This window comes from Vicugna pacos, chromosome 11 (assembly GCF_048564905.1).
Source record: "Vicugna pacos chromosome 11, VicPac4, whole genome shotgun sequence".
Classification (NCBI taxonomy): Eukaryota; Metazoa; Chordata; class Mammalia; order Artiodactyla; family Camelidae; genus Vicugna; species Vicugna pacos.
In genome coordinates this window covers 88645932-88667063 of record NC_132997.1, presented here as the reverse complement: position 1 = coordinate 88667063, position 21132 = coordinate 88645932, and the positions used below count along the sequence as shown (strand labels likewise).

Here is a 21132-nt window from a genome sequence, read left to right as displayed (position 1 = left end):
CCCCATTGTGAAGATGGAGACTAGGACACAATCCTTGTCCTCAAGGCACTGGAAGTCTAGCAGGAGATATGTGCTGAGGTATAAACAAAGTAATAAAAAAACAAAAAACACTGGAAAGTAGTCAGTTTTACTAATGAAAGCTGTTTTATGCAGTTATAATTGAAATTGTTTAAAATAATTAGAGTACCTCCAAATATTGAAAACAAAATCAGTCGAAACATTTATTAAGTCTCTATTTTGTTTGCCCTCCTGTGGTCTGCTGTGACTGCTTTGCATAAAGGCACACAGAGAGCTGCTCTGTGCCAGGGGCTTTTAAGAGTTTTATTTAACTCTCAATCTTGCAACAAACTTTGAGTTTTGTATACTCACCCTCATTTTACAAAGTTACCTGAATCTCAAATATGTTAAGGTGGGGAAGAATCTAAATCCAGAGAAAACTCCCTGGCTCAAAGCCAGTTTTACTCACGCTGAATCAGTGATTTCCATACTTTATTTGCAGAGAACTAGCTTTACAGATCATACACTGTTAAATGAATTATTTTACTAGGATAAATGCGTCATGTTTATAACTTTTTAAACAGTTACAGTTCTAACAATAAACATTTATTTGTCATAATGTCAATCAATGAAAATAATGGCTGTAGTGATGAACATAAAAATTTGCAATCAGAGGTTATGGCTGACAGTCACAGTCATAGTGGTCTAGAAGCTGACTTACTTGTTTTTCTTTTTATTGCATAGTATTTAGAAAACTCTGCATTAGGTAGTTGTAAATAGTAACAGATTTTTAATAAGTCACCTTGTAAACCAAGCTATTTTTCAACTAAGGTCATACAGGAGCTTGAATGACATGAGCGGGAATTAAATTCTATGAAATTCCATTTTATTACAACAACTATTTACCAAGCCCCTTCGATATGTTAGGCACAGTGCCGGATGCCAGAAATTCCGTGGTGCAGATGACAGGCACAGTTCTTGGCCTCAAGATAAATGCTTTGAAAGGAGCGGTACCAGGTCAAGAGCATTTACTGGAGTGGAACATTAACACAGATGGATTTTTCCCCATAGATAGAAATGTATAGGGTCTAATTAACCTCTCATGGGTAGATTTTTCCCAGTTGAATTTATTCTCACAGGTCATGGATTCTGGGCATCAGGCATATACTGACTGGCATCCTTGGAAGACTAAAACCAAGAGTTTCTCCAACCACCCTCTTTCACTCACTTACCACTGAATCTCTGCTATGGTTTTGGTAACCTGGGTGGTGGAATATCCACTTTAGGGGCTGGGGACTAGTTCCTTTTCTAGCTTGGGGAAGAAAGGCTAAGGTTGTAATAATCTTGAGGTTCCTATGAACTTCTTGGACTCTTTCAAAATTAGGCTGCAATTAATGAAGCACTGAAGGAACTGCACCCATCCCTCCCTCCATCCAGGATGGAGCTGGCAAAGAAACCCTAACTCCCCGTAGGAGAGAATCCCCTGAGGTATCAAGGACCTCAGTAGCTGGCACTGGGAAACATAAACAATTGGAGAGAGCAAACTCTAGACTTTTTTTAGAGTTTAATTCAGTAGGGCAAGAGGACCTGATTGTAGACTTTATTTTCTTTGAACTTCAATTTACAAAGTAATTAAATATATGGACTTAAATTTGTCTCCAAGAATCTGAAAATGGTAGCGAGTTTACATTCAAACTTAGGGTATCTTCATGTTGGTAGTCTATTATTAAAGTGTCTTAATAGTGTTTGATCTCCACAGCCTGTTACCTGCTTTATTAGAAACATGGCTACACATAATGTGGAATAGGGGACAGGCAATGGATTTTCAGCCTTGGCTACAGCATCGCCTTGGCGCTAATTGAACTGATGTACGGTTTTCATCAATTTCAGAGCTTTTGCGGGAAAAAACCTACACTGCCCGTCAGTGCGCCCACGATGCTTCCTAAAGGAGCAGTAGCACTGGGAGAACGGCCAGCAGGAGCAGACTGCTCCGAGAGTTTGCTGATGTCTTACCATGAGGGCAGAAGCCACACGGCAAGTGGAGAAACAAACAGCTGGGTGTGGTGGCCTAAAAAAGATCTCCTAGAGTGGCCTGGCAGCCTCAGCTGCCACCCCTCGGGTCCAGCACCATGTTCACTGATGCCAGGCTTCAATCAGGTTGCTTCCAACCAGTGCTGAGCAGCGCGGGAGCATGAGTGCAGCCCCATTTCTGCCTGATGAAGGACTTCTCGAGCAGTTGACTGGCTTGAGGACTTTCCCACTGGCCTGTCCCAAGCTCTCGTAGAATCGCGCCATGCTTACCCAACCATTCCTCCTCTCCCTTCTCCTTTCACAGGTGACAGACATATGTCCAGGTCTGAGGTTCTCCTTACTTACTCTCTGTATCCTTCAGAGGCGTTTGCCTCAATAAAGCTCTTGCACATCGAGTCTCATTCGGGCATCAGCTTCTCAAGGGATCTGAACTAATGCACTGGGGAATGTTAAGGGGAATAAAAGTACTTTAAAAACATAAAAGTTAAAATGAAATGTCTATTGTGCCCGCTTACTGTCATCCCCACTTCCCCCAGCAACAGTTTTCATTGGCTACATTGCTCATACCACTTCACAATATCATCTATGGAAAAAAAAAAAAAACAGGATTTTGCTGTGAGAGAATGGGAGAGAAAATGATTCTTTAGGGAATTCTGACCAGAGGAGATCAAGGTTGAATTAGATCCCAAGACAAAAGAGAGGATATTAGAGGTGCTAAATAAAGGAGAGGAATACAGTCACATTTTAAGCTAAAAAAGGAACTCTAGCTACAGCAGTTAAGTCTCTTTTGGCTCCAAAGAAAGCTGCAAATAATGCTCTGAAGCAGGGACTATGTCACAGCTAAGAAAGGAAGCAATTAAAGCAGGAAACCTCTCTGAAGCGTTTTCCAGGTCAGTAGGAATAGTTACAACATTCCAGAGATCGTGCTAAGCAGTCATGGGAAAGGAGGGACTGGAGGCAGAAAATGATACTGGTGAATCTGGTTTTTGTAGTAAATGGAAGTCCAGGCTAAGGAAATGGAGGACAGATGGAGAGATACCAAGGAGAGGGCTGTTATTCAGAGGACTGTTTATGTCTTTGAAGTACATTTGCGAAGGTTAAAATCTAATTTGAACTCAACGTTCACCCGATGCAAAAATGAATGTGTCAATATTTTTTAAGAAAAATATGATAGCACGGGGACCTAGTCATGCTTTAAATAATTTAACTCCCAGGCAATTAACCAAAAAAATGAAATGATAAAAGAGAAACTTTCCCAATTTGTGTCAGATTATATTAGTCTAAAATTTAAAACTTTCATAAGGTACACAAGAGGGCCAAGAGGATCGCAGACTCAGAGGCTACTCCGGAAAGTCAGAAGCATTTCCAGATTTTGATAGATTTCAGGCAAGATGTGTCAAAAGATAAGCTTGACATGGGCAGCCTGTTTCCCTTGAAAATGCAGTTTCTATGCACAGAGTTCCTCAGGTAACCAATTTCTACTTTCACCTCTGTCTCCAAAAAGCAGGTCTCACAGGACTCTGCTTCCGCAAAAACCTGTCAAATCCCCCAAATGCTTTTCATTACTAAATTCCTTCTGTACGTTGTGTCATTTGAGTTAAAATAGCAAATTCACAGCCGACTGATCTGTGGAGGGAGGAACTGCTTCAAAATTATTCCCTGATTTTCCTTAATATACAAACATGCAGAAAGTGTAGGGGGAAAAGCACATTCGTGAATTGAGCTGTTTGCTTTTTGTGTGGCTTCTCTAGAGAAAAACATGGAGACTATTTTTTTTTTCCACTTTCTAACATGATGACTCCACTCAGCTCCATGCAAGTGTTTCCCTTCCATTAATGTTAATGGAAGTCACTCTTGTGTATCAAGAGGAGAATAGACCCCTTTGTCTTTTTAATTGGTCCTATAAAACAATAAATGAATGCACTATGTGAGTTCTATCTAGAGATAAATTCTGGCCATCCGTACTGTGCTGCTTTTAAAAAAACATTTTTTTTTAAAGAAGATAATACGTAGCTTCCTGGTTGGACACTAGCTAGAAACCAAATACATAAAAAAAGTACATCAAAATTAAAGGGATAATAGGTAATTTCGTTCTTTAGGAAGATGATGTTACTAAGTGTGTCTGCAGAGCATGGGGCAGAATACAAAGCACAAATCGCCTATTAAGATGAAGCAATTGCAACCGCAATTTAATGGAGGACAAGAAAGCAATTAACAGTGTAAAGTCATTGATGCGAAGGATAGACCTCGAGATTAGAATCTTATTAAAACAAAGGCTGGTACAACTTGATTATAATGAGTAAAGTTGAAAGATCTCCAAAACAATCTCAGCGTGCAGATGTGGAAAAGAAAACATAATTTACCCTATTATCATACTCTGGGCCCCAGAAGCTGCTGATAGCATTGGGATGTTTCAAGGATCAATATCTCAAACCAGCTGGACAGGTCCCTCCTCCGGGACTTAATTCTGCAGGACTGGACTGAGGGATCGAGGGGTGGTTTTATTTTATTTTATTTTTCAATCACTACAGCTTAGTCAAAGCATGATGATTTTTAGCACTGATGTTAGGAACCTTTCTAGAACAGGAAGGCTTTTTTTTTCTTAAATTCTTTTCCTCTCTGGCCTTTTTATAATGACATCACTAAGACTGTTTTGCAGGCCATTGTAAAGATACGCAGTGGTTTGAGATGAACTGAGCTGTAATCTTCTGACACTTCTCTTACTGATTCAATATTTTAAGATAAATATCATACAAGGAACAGTGAGAAATGAGGCAAAGGGCACCAGATTAAATGATGAAAAAAAACACAGCCTAAAACCCTGAAATCAGTTAACAGTTATCATTTTGGTTTGTCAACCCCTCCAAACCAGTATAAAAATCGTTCTTAAATAGGCTCTTAATAGGAAGTTAAACATTTTTTTCATTCAAATATGTACCATTTACTTAATTAAAATAGACTTGAATGAGGCTCCATTTTTCTATCAATTTTTAAAGACTAATTTTATATTTTACAAGCCATTTAATCAACTTCCTAAGCATATTTTATAAATTAAAACATTTGCTTTTATTTTTAATGGGACTATTTCATGTGCCTACGTTAGATAAAGAAAAATGTGGCTTAAAAAGAGGATTTTTTTTCCCCACAGAATCTTTAGATGCTAGGACCAAAATATCAGTTAATTAACTCTTATGAGGATGACTTTAGGACATTGATCAATTTACAGACCTTCAGCAGTGTCTAGGAGTCCACATCCGTGCCATTACTGTATGATGGCAAACTTCCTAATCCTAGCCAATCAGGTGGATGTGCAATTATAGCTCTAATTTGCATTCATTGATTGCTTGTGAAATTGAGCGTTGTACATATGTTTATTGACCAATATTTCCTCTTCTGTGATGTGACTGTTAAATACTTTTTCCTGTTTCATTGTGTGGTTAGTCTTTTTGTTATTGATTTGTAGGTGTTCTTTATATATTTTGGGTTATTATGCTTTGTTTAGTGTAGCTGAGGCAGTGTTCAAGTTGAGACAGGAGGGAAGGGGGCAGGGCACAACCACTGAAGGAATGACACAGCAACTGAGGACAGGTAAACTGGTTATAACCAAGATGGTGGAAATTTTGACTTCCAGTAGACCCTGAGCCCCATGGCATACACACAGGCCATGACAGTTCCTGAACATAAAAGGCCAAAATGTCGGCAGAGGCCCAATTCCTGGAAATCCTCATCCCTTCCCCAGCATAGTTGTAATAATTCTCCCAGTCATTAATTAGCATATGAAATTACCATAAAATTACCCATAAAAACTAACCACCCCCGCACCTCGTGGCCACTCTCCCATCTGAGTGACAGATCATGTTCTGTCTATAGAATGTATATCTCCCAGGGCCTCTCTTGCCTTCTGAGATGGTCTGTCTGCACTCTGTCTATGGGACTGTGTATCTCCCTGAATAAATCTACTTGAATTTTTTCCTTCACAAGACAAGAACCTATTCTCCAGCAACAAAGTGGTTAAAAGAACAAACTTTGGAACCAGTCTACCTGGGTTCAAATACAAAATCTGTCGGCCACTGTGCGGACTTGAGCAAGTTTCCTAGGCTCTCTGTGCCTCAGTGCTAGCTGTAAAATGGGGATGACAATTCTACTTGTCTCACAGGGTAGCTGTGAAGATGAAGTTCACTGATATAGGTAAAGCGCTGAGTGCAGTATCCAGCACATAATAAGCACTCAAAAATTACTTAACATTATTATTTGCCAGGTAAAGATTTTTAATAGCTCCAGTGTTGTAATTTATCTTTTTATTTTTTAATGAAGTCTTGATGAATAGAAGTTATATAACATAGTTGAATTAATTTTTTTCATGGTTTGAGCTTCGTATTAAAGAAACCTTTCCCTTCTTCCAAAGTCATTAAGACCTTTTGTAGACAGTATTCTAAATGTTTTATGTTACCTTTCATGTTAAAAATTTAAAGCCACGTGGCATTAATTTTGAGTCATGATATGAAGTAGGGGCTCAATTTCATTTTTTTAAAATACAGATAACCAATTTTCCAACACTGTTTGTTGGAAAGTGCATTCCTTTCCCATTTGTCTACAGTGCCAAGCTTGTCATCAGTCAAGTTTCTGAATATGTTAGATGCTCGATGCTTTTTTATCGGTTCATGTGCCCATATTGTGCCAACACCACGTTGTCTTAATTACTAGAGCTTTATAATAACTCTTTAAATCCTGACAAGAAAATCTCTGCACTTTGATTTTCTTCAGGATGGCCCAGGCTAGAAGTTCTGGCTATATAATCAAGTTTTAGGAGAAGACAGTTATTTACTTTTTTGAGGGGGAAAACTTCTCTTAATGGGATTATTTTATAATGTTCTATGTGACTCTCCAGCTTCTTTCAACCATCAATCATCTAAAACTATTGATTATTTTCTTTCTACAAAGATGGTTTGCTATGGAAAATAAAAAATACAGAGAAATACAAAAACAGAAGTAAAGACTGTCCTAAGTTCCACATCTCAAGACAATCATCATTACAATTTTTGCACATCTTCCAGACTTTTCTTTAATACATGTACCTATATGGAGGTATATTAATGCACAAATTTTTATATAGAGTTTCATCTTATACATTCTGTTTTGCTGCTTGCTTTTTTTTTAACTCAACAACACAGTGTTAGAGATCTTTCCATGTCAATGAAAGTTGTCATATTTCAATAGTTGTTTTTAGTAGTCAGCTTTTCTGCAATAACAACCCCAACAGTTCAATGCCTTATAACTACCAATATTTGTTTATTGTGTACACGGCATGCCTGGTGTTGGGGGTCATCTGCTACGGCTCTGCTTCACATGTTGTGGGCAGAGGGAAAGGTAAGGTAAAGGCACGTAATGACTCTTAAAACTTCTTGGACAGGTTGTGTGTCACCTCCACTCACATTTGTTTGGTGGAGTCTGACATTGCTAGGGCCATACCACTTCCATAAGAGACACTGCCAGGCACACAGAGGGAGGGATATATAGTCCTATTTCAGAGAAGGAAAAGCAAACGTGGGGACAGCATACCAACCCACCACAATGATAGTTACATAGTGTCTCATTGCATAAATCAGATAGTGAAAACTGGTGTTTTGTAAGTCAAATTCGGCATATATATATATATACACACACATACATAAAATTCATATTATATATAAATAAAACCCACGTGGTGTTTTCTTTTATCATTAAGTTTCAGAATCAAATTTCCAGCTTCTCTTCTAGAAAAAATGGAAAATGTGGCAGCCTTGGCTCAGTATTATCTCATGGCAACAGGTAGTTGGAGCTGAGAGTGGCCATCCCCTCAAGAAATTAACTGCCCTCGAGTTCTCTATAGTCCCCATCGCTCCCTTTTGTCTCACACCTGACCCACTTCCCTCATTTAACTGTCATCATCATTCATCTTGGCATTTAAGCTTTTTCTGTCTGCCTAGAAAGACAGTATCTCCTTCAGATTCACATTTAGGGAATTTCTAATTTTTCATTATTATACAAAATGCTGAAATCAATTGCCTTGAGTCTATCCTTGAATACTCGTTCAAATACCTTTAATTCCAAAAAGAGACTGATAAAGTGCATTCCACATTGTGATAAGTATTGCCAAATTATCCCTCCAACAATGCATGAACAAGCCCTTTTCTTGAAACACTGCTGCTAACACTGGATATTATGAAGCTGTTTCTTCTCTGCTTACTTAATAGGTCATAAAAGATCATTTATTATAGTCACAACTTGCATTTCTTTAATTCTTAGCAAAGTTTAATACATTTTCATGTTCTTACAGGCCATACCTATTTCTTTCTTTGGTATGTCAATTCCTGGTCACTTTCTCTGCCTCGTTTCCTATTGGTACGTTTATTTTTAAAAATTAATTGATCAGGACACTTTATGCTGGGAATATTGACTCTGCTCTGAATGTGGTAAATAGTTTGTCAGCTGGGTTTAAATCTTTCTCTGTGGCTTTGGTCATGGAATTTACGTGTCAGTACTGTAGTCTCAGCCATTAGTCTTTTTTTTGTGGGTCTTCTCAATTAAAAGTTATAAAAATGTTTACTCATGTTCCGATTTAATATATTTATGTGTGCCTTTTTATAGTATGTTATTTTATCCGTCTGGAACTTACTTTAAAGTAAGGAGTAATATATGAATTCATCTTTTTTTTAATAGTACAAGGCAACTGTCTCCATACTATTATTGTAAAATCATCCTTCCTCTCCTTATTTGATATTCTTTATTTATTATTGCACTGAATTACCATATACATTCATGCATATTTCTGTACTCTTTATTTTACTGATGTGTGATTTAGTCTAAGCCTCACAGTGTTTTAATTTCTATAGCTTTATGTTTTAATATCTCAAATAATTATTCTTTTTCATTATTATCTTTCCAGGCTTTTACTAGATATTTTTACACCTTTATTGTTTGAAAAAAACTGTGTAACCATTTTGTCAAGATATCCTTTTACTGTGCTGTCTTTGTCAGGTTTTACATTATGGTTATACTTGCCTCACAAAAAATTGACATTTCTTTATGCTCTGAAATAGTTTAATTAGCATTTGAATTACTTTTTTCTTGAAGGTTTAAGACAATTTGCCGATAAAACCATGTAGATCTAGCAACTTTTTAGAGCGTATGTTTAAAATAGCTTTCTAAAGTTATTTTGTGATTATTGGTCAATTTAAGCTTTCCGACTTGTGGGTCATGAGTTTCTCTATAATTTAATAGTTCAGTACAGGCAGAAAAATAACCCAAGAGTATATGCTACACATTAGAAAGACAATGTACCACTGGATCCATACAGAATGGGTGACATGGCTTTTTTTTTTTTTTTAATCTATCTGCTGAATGTATTAGGGGACTGGATCAGAGAAATAAGTTTTGAGGAGGAGGAGGCTGATGACAGTAAGGGTGACAATAATATAAAACTAACTGGATTCCCTACATGCATCCCATTTTCTCCTTTTATGGTCCCTTTCTTGGTTTATGGCATTCTCATCCACCTGGTGTTTTTTTTTTTTAACATTTTTTATTGAGTTATAGTCATTTTACAATGTTGTGTCAAATTCCAGTGTAGAGCACAATTTTTCAGTTATATATATTCATTGTCACATTTTTTTCACTGTGAGCTACCACAAGATTTTGTATATATTTCGCTGTGCTATAGTATAATCTTATTTATATATTCTGCATATGCTTGTCATTATCTACAACTTTTCAAATACCAGTCTGTCCCTTCCCACCCCCCACCCACTTGGCAACCACAAGTGTGTATTCTATGTCTATGAGTCTGTTTCTGTTTTGTATTTATGTTCTTTCTTTCTTTTTTTGTTTTGGATTCCACATATAAGCGATCTCATATGGTATTTTTCTTTCTCTTTCTGGCTTACTTCACTTAGAATGACATTCTCCAGGGACATCCATGTTGCTGCAAATGGTGTTATGTTGTCATTTTTATGGCTGAATAGTATTCCATTGTATAAATATACCACACCTTCTTTATCCAGTCATCTGTTGATGGACATTTAGGCTTGGTTGATCAAGTTTGTGAACATAAAGCCATCCGTTCTGCCTTCACTCATGCTCTTTCCTCTGCCTAGTAATGTCTCTGCTCCCTATTTGATCCACCTGACAAATTCCTCACATCTTTCTACACCCAGTTCAAGAATCAGCTCCTGTGTGAAGGCTTCTATGAATCTTCTTCTGCACATCACTTTGGAAGATGCTCAAAGAACAAAATGCTATGGGCAAAAAGGAGAGGGAACACCTAATTGTCTAAATGTCTGTTTCCTTCACAGAACGTTAACATCTGAGCACAGGGTCTGATTCTTATTCACCATTTACCTGCCTAATATCTAGCAGTGTTTTGTATGTAGTAGAGTCATTAGTGTTTGCTAAATGCACAAAGCAGGGGGTGTGGGGATGGCAGAGCAAGGCAGAAGATGTTTTACCCTGCTCAGATGCAAGAGTCATGGGCAAGGATGGAGAGGAAGTGATCTTCCCAGAGCGTCCCAGAGCTGGAAGTAACGCATTCATATTAGAACAGCAGGATGCACCCAGACCATGTACCACAAACATCCTGTTTTTCCCAGAACCTTTTGGCATCTGGGAATGTATTGCACAAGAGAATACAGAATTACATAAATACCTCAGGGAGATTCAGCTATGTCCCCAGTGGACCAGTGTGGATTTGTTCCTTCAATACACACAATCACCTTGGACTTTGTACCTCTTGTTTCATTTCAGACCATGCAAACCTCTGAACATTTGTACTAAAGTTATGAAGGTAAAAAATACTTCTTTTCTTTTATTTTTTTTAAGAAGTGATCTTTGGAGGAACCAAGAGAACATTAACAGTATAACAGCAATTTAAAATAAAAAGCTTTTGATGAAATTGCTTTAATTACACAGCCCACTTTGGCATACTTCACTTTTGATCATTATTCTGGATCTCATGCACATGGCAATTTGAATTTTACTTAAGAAAACAAGTAAACTAGAATTACCACACACAGCTTGTGAGTGAAACCACAGTTACAACTGAGCGATTAGGAGCCATTTAATTGACCTAGAGGTATAGTAATTAACTACCAGGGGATAAACTAAAAGCTCATTTTGTAGACTCCAAGTGTTTCTACATAGGCCCCCATGTTATTTCAGTCTGCCAGAAGCTAAAGTCATTATGGTTGCCTTTCTGTAAACAGAAGGAGGTAGATATTTGTGATGGATTTTAGAAGAAATGATATTGCCACTCTCCCTGTCCAGGAGTATCACAGACGCTACATGATTTTGCTGCTAACTTAAACAAATTGATAAATCTTTATTTTATAAGTGCGTATTCTTGACTGTTAGAACAATGCCATGATAGTTAAGATCTTGGTAGCTACTTCAAAATTTCCTTGGAATTTTTTGGAGATTGCCAGAACATTTATAACTCCACTATTTTGCAGAGGCCTGGTAAACGTCTTTGCAAGTATAGAGAAGGAATAAACTTCCCTTAGGTGTTACTGCCTTACATATACTGCACCTGCCTATAGCCAATTTCAAAGCTCTTAGATTTTTGTGGAGGTGAGTCTAAAATATTGCTTGCTGGAGACACAGTGACAAGGCCAGCAAGTTCCTGAACAAACCCCAATGTGACTTCCTAAAGAACAGCAAAATTAAGGAAAAGCAACACGATGCCAAAGTTCTGTTCCAGTCATTAATTTCATGGCCTATAAAGCAGAGAAATATAACCATCATCTCAGTCCCATTCCTCCAACCACTTGGTGGACAGTGGGCCATCAACAATCCCCTCTAGTGCATCTTCAATCAAAAGTTACGCTCATTAGCATCACCGATTCAATATCAATTATGTTTGGCGCCAGGCTTTACATGTAGCACAGCAGTTAGCTCAGGGCTTTCTTGTCTTCCTGAAATTCCCCTATATTCCTCTTGCCTCTTTCCTCATCTTATGGCAGCATAAAACACTTCCAAAGATTTTTGTTCATTCTTGAAAATGAGGTTGTAGTCAACTTTTAAATTTCCCTGAATTTTGGCTTCCTTGGGAAACTCTCCTCTGTCATGTCGACCTAGGTACGTAACAAAGGTCCTTATTTGGTTCACACCATAAAAATATCCATACTACATACAAAGCAAACTATGGTTACCAAAAGTGAAAGAGCAGGGAGGGATAAATTAGGGGGTAGGGATTAACAGAAACACATTACTATACGTAAAACAGATAAACAACAAGACCTACTGCATAGCACATGAAACTATATTCAGTTTCTTACAATAACATATAATGGAAAAGGATCTGAAAAGAAAAAAAAATGTGTGTGTATATGTATAACTGAATCACTTTGCTGCACACCTGAAACTAACATTGTAAATCAACTACATTTCAATAAAAAAGTTTAAAAATATATCCAAACTGAGCATGTGTGGGTTCAGCAGATGTTACAATATTATTTTTGGAGAAGGTTCCTAAGAAAGAGTCACATTTCACCATGCCAGCTGGCTGTCCCATTTGCTGGCCTTCCACTCCCCAGCGATCCCTGATGCCCAGCCCCTGTCTCATAAATCTCCTCTGGGAGCAGCCAGAGCTCTGTGCTCTAAGTGCAGGGCCACTCAGCTCTCCTCACTCCTGCTCCCAAAGTGTTTCTGCTAATCCATCAGCACGCTCAGCAGAATACAAAGTCTTCCAGTTGGACGGGACTCACCCTTCTTAGAAGAAAGGTGAGAGATAAAGAAAAAAAAAATAATTTGCTATATAATCTATGTTTAATTTTATCCACCTAACAATCTTTTTAAAAAAAATTAAAATATAATTAACATACAGCATTGTATCAGTTTCAGGTGTACAACATAATGATACAATATTTGTAGATACTGAGAAATGATCACAATAAGTCTAGTTAACATTGGTCACCATACACAGAATTTTTTTCTTGTAATGAGAACTTTTAAGCTTTACTCTCTTAGCAACTTTCAAATATGCAGGACAATGTTACTAACTATAGTTACTATGCTGTACATTACATCCCAATGACTTACTTATTTTATGACTGCAAGTTTATACCTTCTGACTCCCTTCACTCATTTTGTCCACCCACCACCCTCCAACCCTGCACCCCCCAACCCTGCACCCCACCAGCCCTGCCTCTGGAAACCACCAATCTGTTTTCTGTAACAATGAGCTCAGTTTGTTTATTTTTAGATTCCACGTATAAGCGAGATCATACAGTATTTGTCTTTGTCTGACTTATTTTACTTAGCATAATGCCCTGAAGGTCCTTCCTGGTTGTCACAAATGGCAAGATTTCATTCTTTTTTATGGCCCAGTAGTAGTCCATTGTGTGTATGTGTGTGTGTGTGTGTGTGTGTGTCTGTGTATAAAAACCTATCTTTTGTATCCATTTATCACTGATGGACATTTAGGTTGTTTTCTATACTGGCTATTGTAAATAATGCTGCAACAAACACTGGAGTGCATACATCTTTTCAAATTATTGTTTTTGTTTTCTTCAGATAAATACCCAGAAATAGGACTGCTGAATCATACGGTAGCTTTATTTGTAATTTTTTGAGGAACTTCCATATTGTTTTCCATAGTGGTTGCACCGGTTTACTTTTCCTCTAAAAACGCACAAGGGTTTTCTTTTTCCCACATCCTTGCCAACATTCATTATTTCTTGTCTTTTTGATAACAGCCATTCTAACAGGTGTGAGGCGATATCTTACTGCAGTTTGATTTGCATTTCTTTGATGATTAGTGACACTGAGCATCTTTTCATGTACCTTTGGCGTCTTCTTTGGAAAAATGTCTATTCAATTCCTCTGCTCTTTTTTAAATCACATTGTTTGCTTTTGCTATTGAGTAGTATGAGTTCTTTGTATATTTGGGGCATTAACCCTTTATCAGATATATGATTTGCAAGTACTTTCTCCCATTCGATCGGCTGCCTTTTTATTTTGTTGAAGGTTGCCTTTGCTGTGTAGAAGCTTATTAGTTTGATGTAGTTTCATCTGTTTATTTTTGCTTTTGTTACTTGTGCTTTTGGTGTCAAATCAAAAAAATTATTGCCAAGACTGAGGTCAAGGAGTTTACTTCCTATATTTTCTTCTAAAAGTTTTATGGTTTCAGGTCTTACATTACTTACTCTCCTTCTCAAGCCCTTTCCTCCCCGGGTTTCCATGACACACACATCCACATATAACTCAACAGCAATTTTTAAAAGCAACCTATCTTTAAGTTTTCTAAAGTGTTTCTTAAGTGTTTCTAAAGCATTAATTTTAATTGAAACATTTTGAGCCAACAAATATTACAGAATATTTAATTATATCACTTAATTATATTAAAGTACTAATATAATTAGAGTTACAATTACAAACACAGGAGCATGAACAGGCTTGTGAAACAACTCAAGTCTCTCTTCTTTTCCCAGTTGTCTGAATTTCCTCTTTCTAGATATTCTCTGATCATGAAAGACTTTGGTCAGAATTCAAATCCATTGTGCAATTTGCAACGCTAGGACCTATTAACATGAGTGGCTTGAGGGGGTTTCTGGTCTTGTATAATCTTCATCTGCTTCCTCCCCAAATAAACATACAGCATGATACAAATAATATACTTGGTAGGCCTGCTTTCTCACAGACTTCATAGTCCGACAAGATAGATACATATTAACAGCATGAAACTGCTAGCCTAGGATCCACTATTCTTATTAATAGGCAGTAAGGAAAGTGGTATCACTTTGAATGACTCCGTGTCACATGTAAGTGTTTAAGATTTGCTGTATTACTGTATATTAAAATTACTGGGCTAAATAAGATAAACAATACATTATCAGATGCATGAATTGTAAGGAGAAACTGGAGACTTTTTACATTACACTTTTGGAGACTGTAAATTCCCCCTTATTTGGTAACTAGTCTCTTACACCAAACTTTACCATATTCTTCAACAGGGAATAGTAACTGGTTGTGTTTGTTCTGTCTGGCAGGTTTATAAAACAAAAGCCATCAGATTTTTCTTTAATGTCTTGAAATTTCAGAAAAATCCTTCCGAGAGGAAGAAAAAAAAGACTCATGTGATCAAAACAAAACCAAATCTCTCTGCTAGGATTTCAGCAGACTCAGCAGACCCTTAATGCTAGTCACATTCATGAGTCTTAATTCACAAAATTTTGCTCTCATCCATATAAGGATGGAGGTTTTCCCCCTTACTCATTCAACAAGTAAATGGGCGAGCATTTGCACCACTGATGGGATGAACTGATGAGCTAAACTAATAATGTCCTATTTAAAGTGTAGAATATTTAGCATATGTAAAATTATCTGATCAACACAACAAAAAACTTTAAGGTTTATTAAAGAAAAACAAACTTTCACTAACTTACCAGACTAAGATAAATGAATCTCAGCCAGATAATCTAACTGCCAAAATGAAAGAAAACTACAGAAATAACCGATAGGAAATCTGTGATAATTCACCTTGAAACTAAGTCATTTGCTCCAAACCTGGCATAATTCTATGAATAATTTAATTGTATATATTGTCCACATGGAGTTTTTGCATGAAAATAATCAAGTATTCCCTCATTTATTTCCCAAACTCTACATTTCAAAAGAGAAAGACAAAGCCAGCAGGCCCACTCCCAAGTCTGCTCCTGGATGACACTCACAGGCTTAGGCAGTTCAGGGATGGAAACTGACCTTCCCACTCTCCCTGGACTTCCAAGGCCCGATACCTGACATTTTCTGCTTCCTGACCCAAACTTCTCCTTCCATAAATGTCCCCACTCTTAATTTTCTTCCTTGGCTACCCATGTTTTTAGTATAATAATGGATGTTATTTCATATATTGCAATCCTTAATTTACCATTAAAGGGATATGTTTAAAGTAAGATGAATATATGATTTGGGGGGCAAATTTTTATCCAAGAAAGAATTCCCTTTAATACCGTAGGCTAGAAATGCCCTTAAAGGCCACATACCTTGACTTGCCCCTTTAAAGTCAATCAAGAGTTTTTTTTTTTTGACATTTCATGAGTCCCCAGTCTGCATCAGCAGTTAAAGCTTGAGATAAACCAGCCTGACCACCTCCAACTTGATGACCTTAACTCTAACGTCCAAACTGAATGCTCTTCTCATCAGAAAACTCCCTCAACACTAATTTGGTACCGAGGCAAACCGGCCATTGAGCAAACCCATAAACCAAAGGTATCATACTAAAAGGTACCCTTAAACTTGTAAATATTTCTGCATATGAGTAGGCATCATTATGGCGCTCTATTTCTTAGTGCCCAGAGTTTATTGGCTCCTTCCTCAAACCTGACAGTGTCCTTCATGAGCCATCAAACGTATCATAACACAAGTTATTAAAGGAAAGTGTATATTTCTCTAAGTAATCTTTTCCTGTAACAGGTAAACCTGGAGCACTTGGGAAAAAAAATAATGTGAAATAACGAGAAATGACCATTTTCAAAAGATGATCTAAGAAGAAAAATCTTCTTTTATAGGCCCGGTGAGCCACATAAAGGCCCTTTATACAGCACCATTGCTGCAAATTTTAACAAAGATACGACGAAAATAGGTGATGGATGAGAGTGGTAGAGAGAGATTCATCCTACCAAGTGCTCAATCAAATGTCTTTGTGTTCAATAAAAATAGCTTTAAAAATTAACTGTACTCGAGATGGTGAAAAATGGAACCCTTCAACTTCTCAGTCTGTGCTTAATAGATTTCACATTCTTAACACCACACGGGCTACCGCTCTTCCCCGGTGCCTTCACGGCCACCATCCACAGGGATGCAGGGGCAGAGACGAGGATGGAAGGGCTTGCAAGGGCTCCTCTGGCCTTCCCGTGATGAACGCTTTCACGATTTAGTGTTTTGACTGTCCATAAAGCTGAACATGAAGCCAAAGCTTGTCTGACTTATGCAAACTTAGATAAGTTTCTATATCAAAGAAACAAAGGACGGGGCACTTTGTGGCCATTGTGGCAGCTGGAAACCTCCCTCCCCTCACTATATGCCAGAAACACATTATCTGAAACATTGACCAGTTGTGGGAACATCACCATGGCTTTAGAATCCATAATTCAACTAAATACACATACTTACATTCTTCGGAATTTGCCTACAGTCTTGGCAAAGTTCGACAAGTGATCCCTCGGAGTCTATTAACCAAGTTAGGTCATGGGGATGACAATGGTTAGATTAACTACACTACCCATATATGCTCATGCTCAAAGTTAATCAATTATTCAGACGTTTAATAAACGCTGCAGTGTGGCATCGTGGTTAAATGCATGAGTTTTAGAGTCAGACAGATCTGAGCCCACATCCTGAGGCAGCTAATGGTGAGTTGTCTGGTCTAGAACAAGACACACAGCTCTGAGATAAGAATGACTATATTGCAGAATTGCTGGGTTACTGAATGGCAGTACGTGCTCAACACCCCGCACACTGTCCAGCACATAAACGTCACAGGCACACCTCGTTTTATTGCACGTCACTTTATTGCACTTTGAAGATAATGTGTTTTTTTACTAAGTTAAAAGTTTGTGGAAACCCTGAGCTATCAGATGATGGTTGGCTTTTCTTAGCAATAAAATTTTTTTTAAAAACAGTACTCATTTATTTCTTTCACATGATGTCATTTTAAAAACTTTTTGGGGGGGTCACTAGGTTTATTCATTTACTTTATTTATTTGAACGGAGGTACTGGGGATGGAACCCAGGACCTCGTGCATGCTAAGCACTACACGCTACCACTGAGCTGTACCCTCCCCACTTTAATTAAAGTATGCACATTGTGTTTTTAGACATAATGCTATTACACATTCAATAGACTACAGTATAGTGTAAACATAACTTTCACAGGCACTGGGTAAACCAAAAAATTCATGTGACTCACTGCATTGAGATATTCCCTTTATTGTGTGGTCTGGACTGAGCCTGCAGTATCTCCGAGGTAAACATGGATTCTGAAATTTTTCATTGTATCATCACAGGAAGCCACAACCTTATAACCAAACCTGCCTTTTTGGTGGGGCGTGGGGCTCAGGCTGTGACCAGGGTAGTGAGCATCGCCCAAACGTGTGTCAGTAGAGGAAACAAACAGCAATGGGTCATGAAAGAACTGTTGTCTGCTAAGTCTGTCCTGTAGCTGTCTTTCTGTTCCTCTCTGGTTTTGTCTCCCTCTGTTTTTATCTTCTGAAATCTTTCAGTCATTTATTGAACCCGTAATTTGTTAATTGCCAAACACGTGAAAGGTCGAACACTTCAGTGTCCTTGTAACGGGGACTCAGACTTTGAACTTGTCGTCTTTCGGGAGATTCTGGCTTGGTGGAGACGACTGGTTCTCACTCCTGTCTGGCTCTATGCGCCTTCCTAGGCATAAGGGAAGATTATACCTCATTGTCCCATCCATTTAGGAGGGGTCAGATTACTAGTTTAGTAGCAGGGACACGCCACTTCTGGGCTAGGGCATGTAAAAGGCCGCGAGGGCTCTCCACGCCCTGTGACACCCTTGGAAGCCACGTGCCGGGAAAATGACAGGACACAATGAATGGAACATAATCACCGGGTCACTGGATGAAGGACGGCTTCCCTCGGCCCATTGGACTGGGTCCGAGGAAAATGAGACTTTTGTTCAATTGTTTAATCTTTTTAGCAACGAGGGGTTACTTACACCAGTGAAAACCCAGAGAGGAAAAATTACAAAGTGATCATTGTAGAAAGTAAGAAGTACCATATAAGAGGTTCTGAAGAGGCCTTCAGCTGGGAAGACCACACGCAGGAGGTCGGTCTTGAAAGACAGGCATTATCTGCTCTCTGACGATGGGGGAGAAGGGGGGGAATGTGGGAGAAATAGTCGCCAACAAAGGCAGAGCAGGAGGGACCTGTCGGGCTTTGCCTGTCCTCTGCCAGGCCCTGAGCTAGGTTACAGCCGTGGGAAACTAGGCTGGTCCCTGTCCTGACTGAGACTGCAGCCTCGCCGGGGAGTTAGACAGCAACCAAAGAGTCACTAATTTTGTGTTGCAGCTGTGACAAATACGCGGCAGAGTGCATGGTATAATATGAGACCACGGAACAAGAGGAATGGATGTAATTACGGAGGCCAGAGAAGGTTCCCTGAGGAAGACACGACTGAGCGAAGGTCCGAGGAAGAGCAGGAATTTACCGGATAAACTGCGGTGTTGGTGAGAGAGCAAGGTGTGCGTGGACAGACGCCCTACACGACACGGCACGGAACACGTCTGGAGAGGCAGGCGGGGGGCGGGGGCAGGTGCCAGGGGGGCCGAGAGAAAATGCAGGGAAGCACTTCTGCCTCTGGGCCTGCTCCTGGAACAGTGCATCTCAAACTCGGACATGCTCTCCACCCGCCTGGGGATCTTGTTAACATGCAGATTCTGATTCAATAGGTTGGTGGATGATTCTGCATTTTCAACATGTTCACAGGGGAGGTCGATGCTGCTGGTCCACAGACCACATGTTAAGTAGCAAGGGTTTGGAGGACAAGTCGGGTTGGAGCTAACATTTATGAGAAACTGTAATGGAAGCCTTGGGTGTGGGTGGAGGCGCTCAGAGAGAGTCAGGAGTGAGAAGAGATGACAGTCTAGAGTTGAGCCTTCAGTAACACTAACTTTCAATGGCTGGGTAGAGGCATATAAGCCTGCAAAGAAAGCAGAAAAGGGATGGATAAAAAGATAGGAGGAAGACCAGGAGAACACGGAACAAGTGAAGTCAGAGCAGGGGAGTATTTTAAGGAGGGAGCAAGAGTGTTTTGATGTATGGAGAGGTGGGGCAGAACGTAGGCTGGAGCGAAAACAAGGAGCTGGAGGCACTGCACACAGAAAATTCTTCAAAGAAGCTTGATGTGAGGAAGATAAGAGAGATGAAGTACTAGTGGGAGGCAAACGTGGGGTTCTGGGTTTTTTGTTTTTAATGGTATATCCTTAGGCAAACTCCCTAATCTTAATCATTACTCAGCTGTGAACCCTCCTCTGACTTCGTGTGGACTGAGATGCTCATTCTCTTCTGCTGCCGCAGCCCGCGGAGCATCCATCCATCACCTAACAAACATGCTCCCTAGCAGTGGTTCTCAAAGTATGGTCTGCAGACCCTTGGGGGGTCCTTGAGGCCCTTTTAGGAGGGTCAGGAGGTCAAAATCATTTCCAAAATACAAAGATACCATTTACCAAAATAATGCTAAGACATTATTCGCCTTTTTCACCGTGTAAATCTTTGTGCTGATGGTGCAAGTGATACGTTGGGTGAAACGGCTGGAGCTTTCGCCTGAATCAAGGTAGTGGCACAGGATATAGTAGCAGGCAGGTGTTCTTCATCTCCTACATACTCAGAAAACAACACCAGTTTCACATAACAATGTTTTAATCCATTAAATCTTGACTGTTGCGCATGTCTTTTTAATATTCCGTGTGATGAACAGGGAAGTACGCAGAGAGCATGTCTGCTGCGCACCGAAGGGTGCTGGTTGTCTCAAGGAAAGCACTTTATGTGACTGTTTGAATTGTCAGCTGAACTAATTGCATTTTTTTTTTAACAGGACACACCATTTCTTTCTTAAATGAATGACTGACAGATTGTGGTTATTCAGACTCGGGCATATGGCAGACATTTTCTCAAAAATGAACAAAGTAAACCTGTCGTGCCAAGGAAAACAAGTAACAGGATGCGTGGCCAAGCATAAAATACAAGCTTTAAAGTGAAAATAAAAATCATGGCATTTAAAAAAATGCATCTGTTTTCTGATGCAGTAAATATCAATAGACAGAACTCACCCCACCCCCAAAAGCTGTCTGGGTTCCTCACTCATTTTTAAAAGTGAAAACAAACCTTTGAGAACTGCTGTCTCATGCCATTACCACCCTGTGAGGGCGTGGGCTCGTAGAGACCGAGTCCTTCTGTCTTGGAAGACTCAGTGACAAGCACGGTGCCTGCTCACGGTAAGCACTCAATAAATATTTGCAAACTGAAGTGAATGGGCTACTGTGGGAAATATTAAAAGTGAAGACGAAACGAAAGGGAGAAAAAGTAACTTGAAGAATCTGTACTCAA

General features: G+C 39.0%; 1 protein-coding gene and 1 long non-coding RNA gene across 4 annotated transcripts in view; one reads left to right on the top strand and one right to left on the bottom strand.

The window, feature by feature from the left end:
• The window catches only part of ATRNL1 (attractin like 1), a 626998-nt gene that overhangs the window by 35427 nt on the left and 570439 nt on the right, over nt 1-21132 (bottom strand). The window lies entirely within an intron of this gene.
• On the top strand, nt 12661-20766 carry LOC140699852 (uncharacterized). Its single transcript, XR_012078106.1, has 3 exons — nt 12661-12780; nt 19096-19266; nt 20621-20766. It is a non-coding gene; the product is annotated as an uncharacterized lncRNA (long non-coding RNA).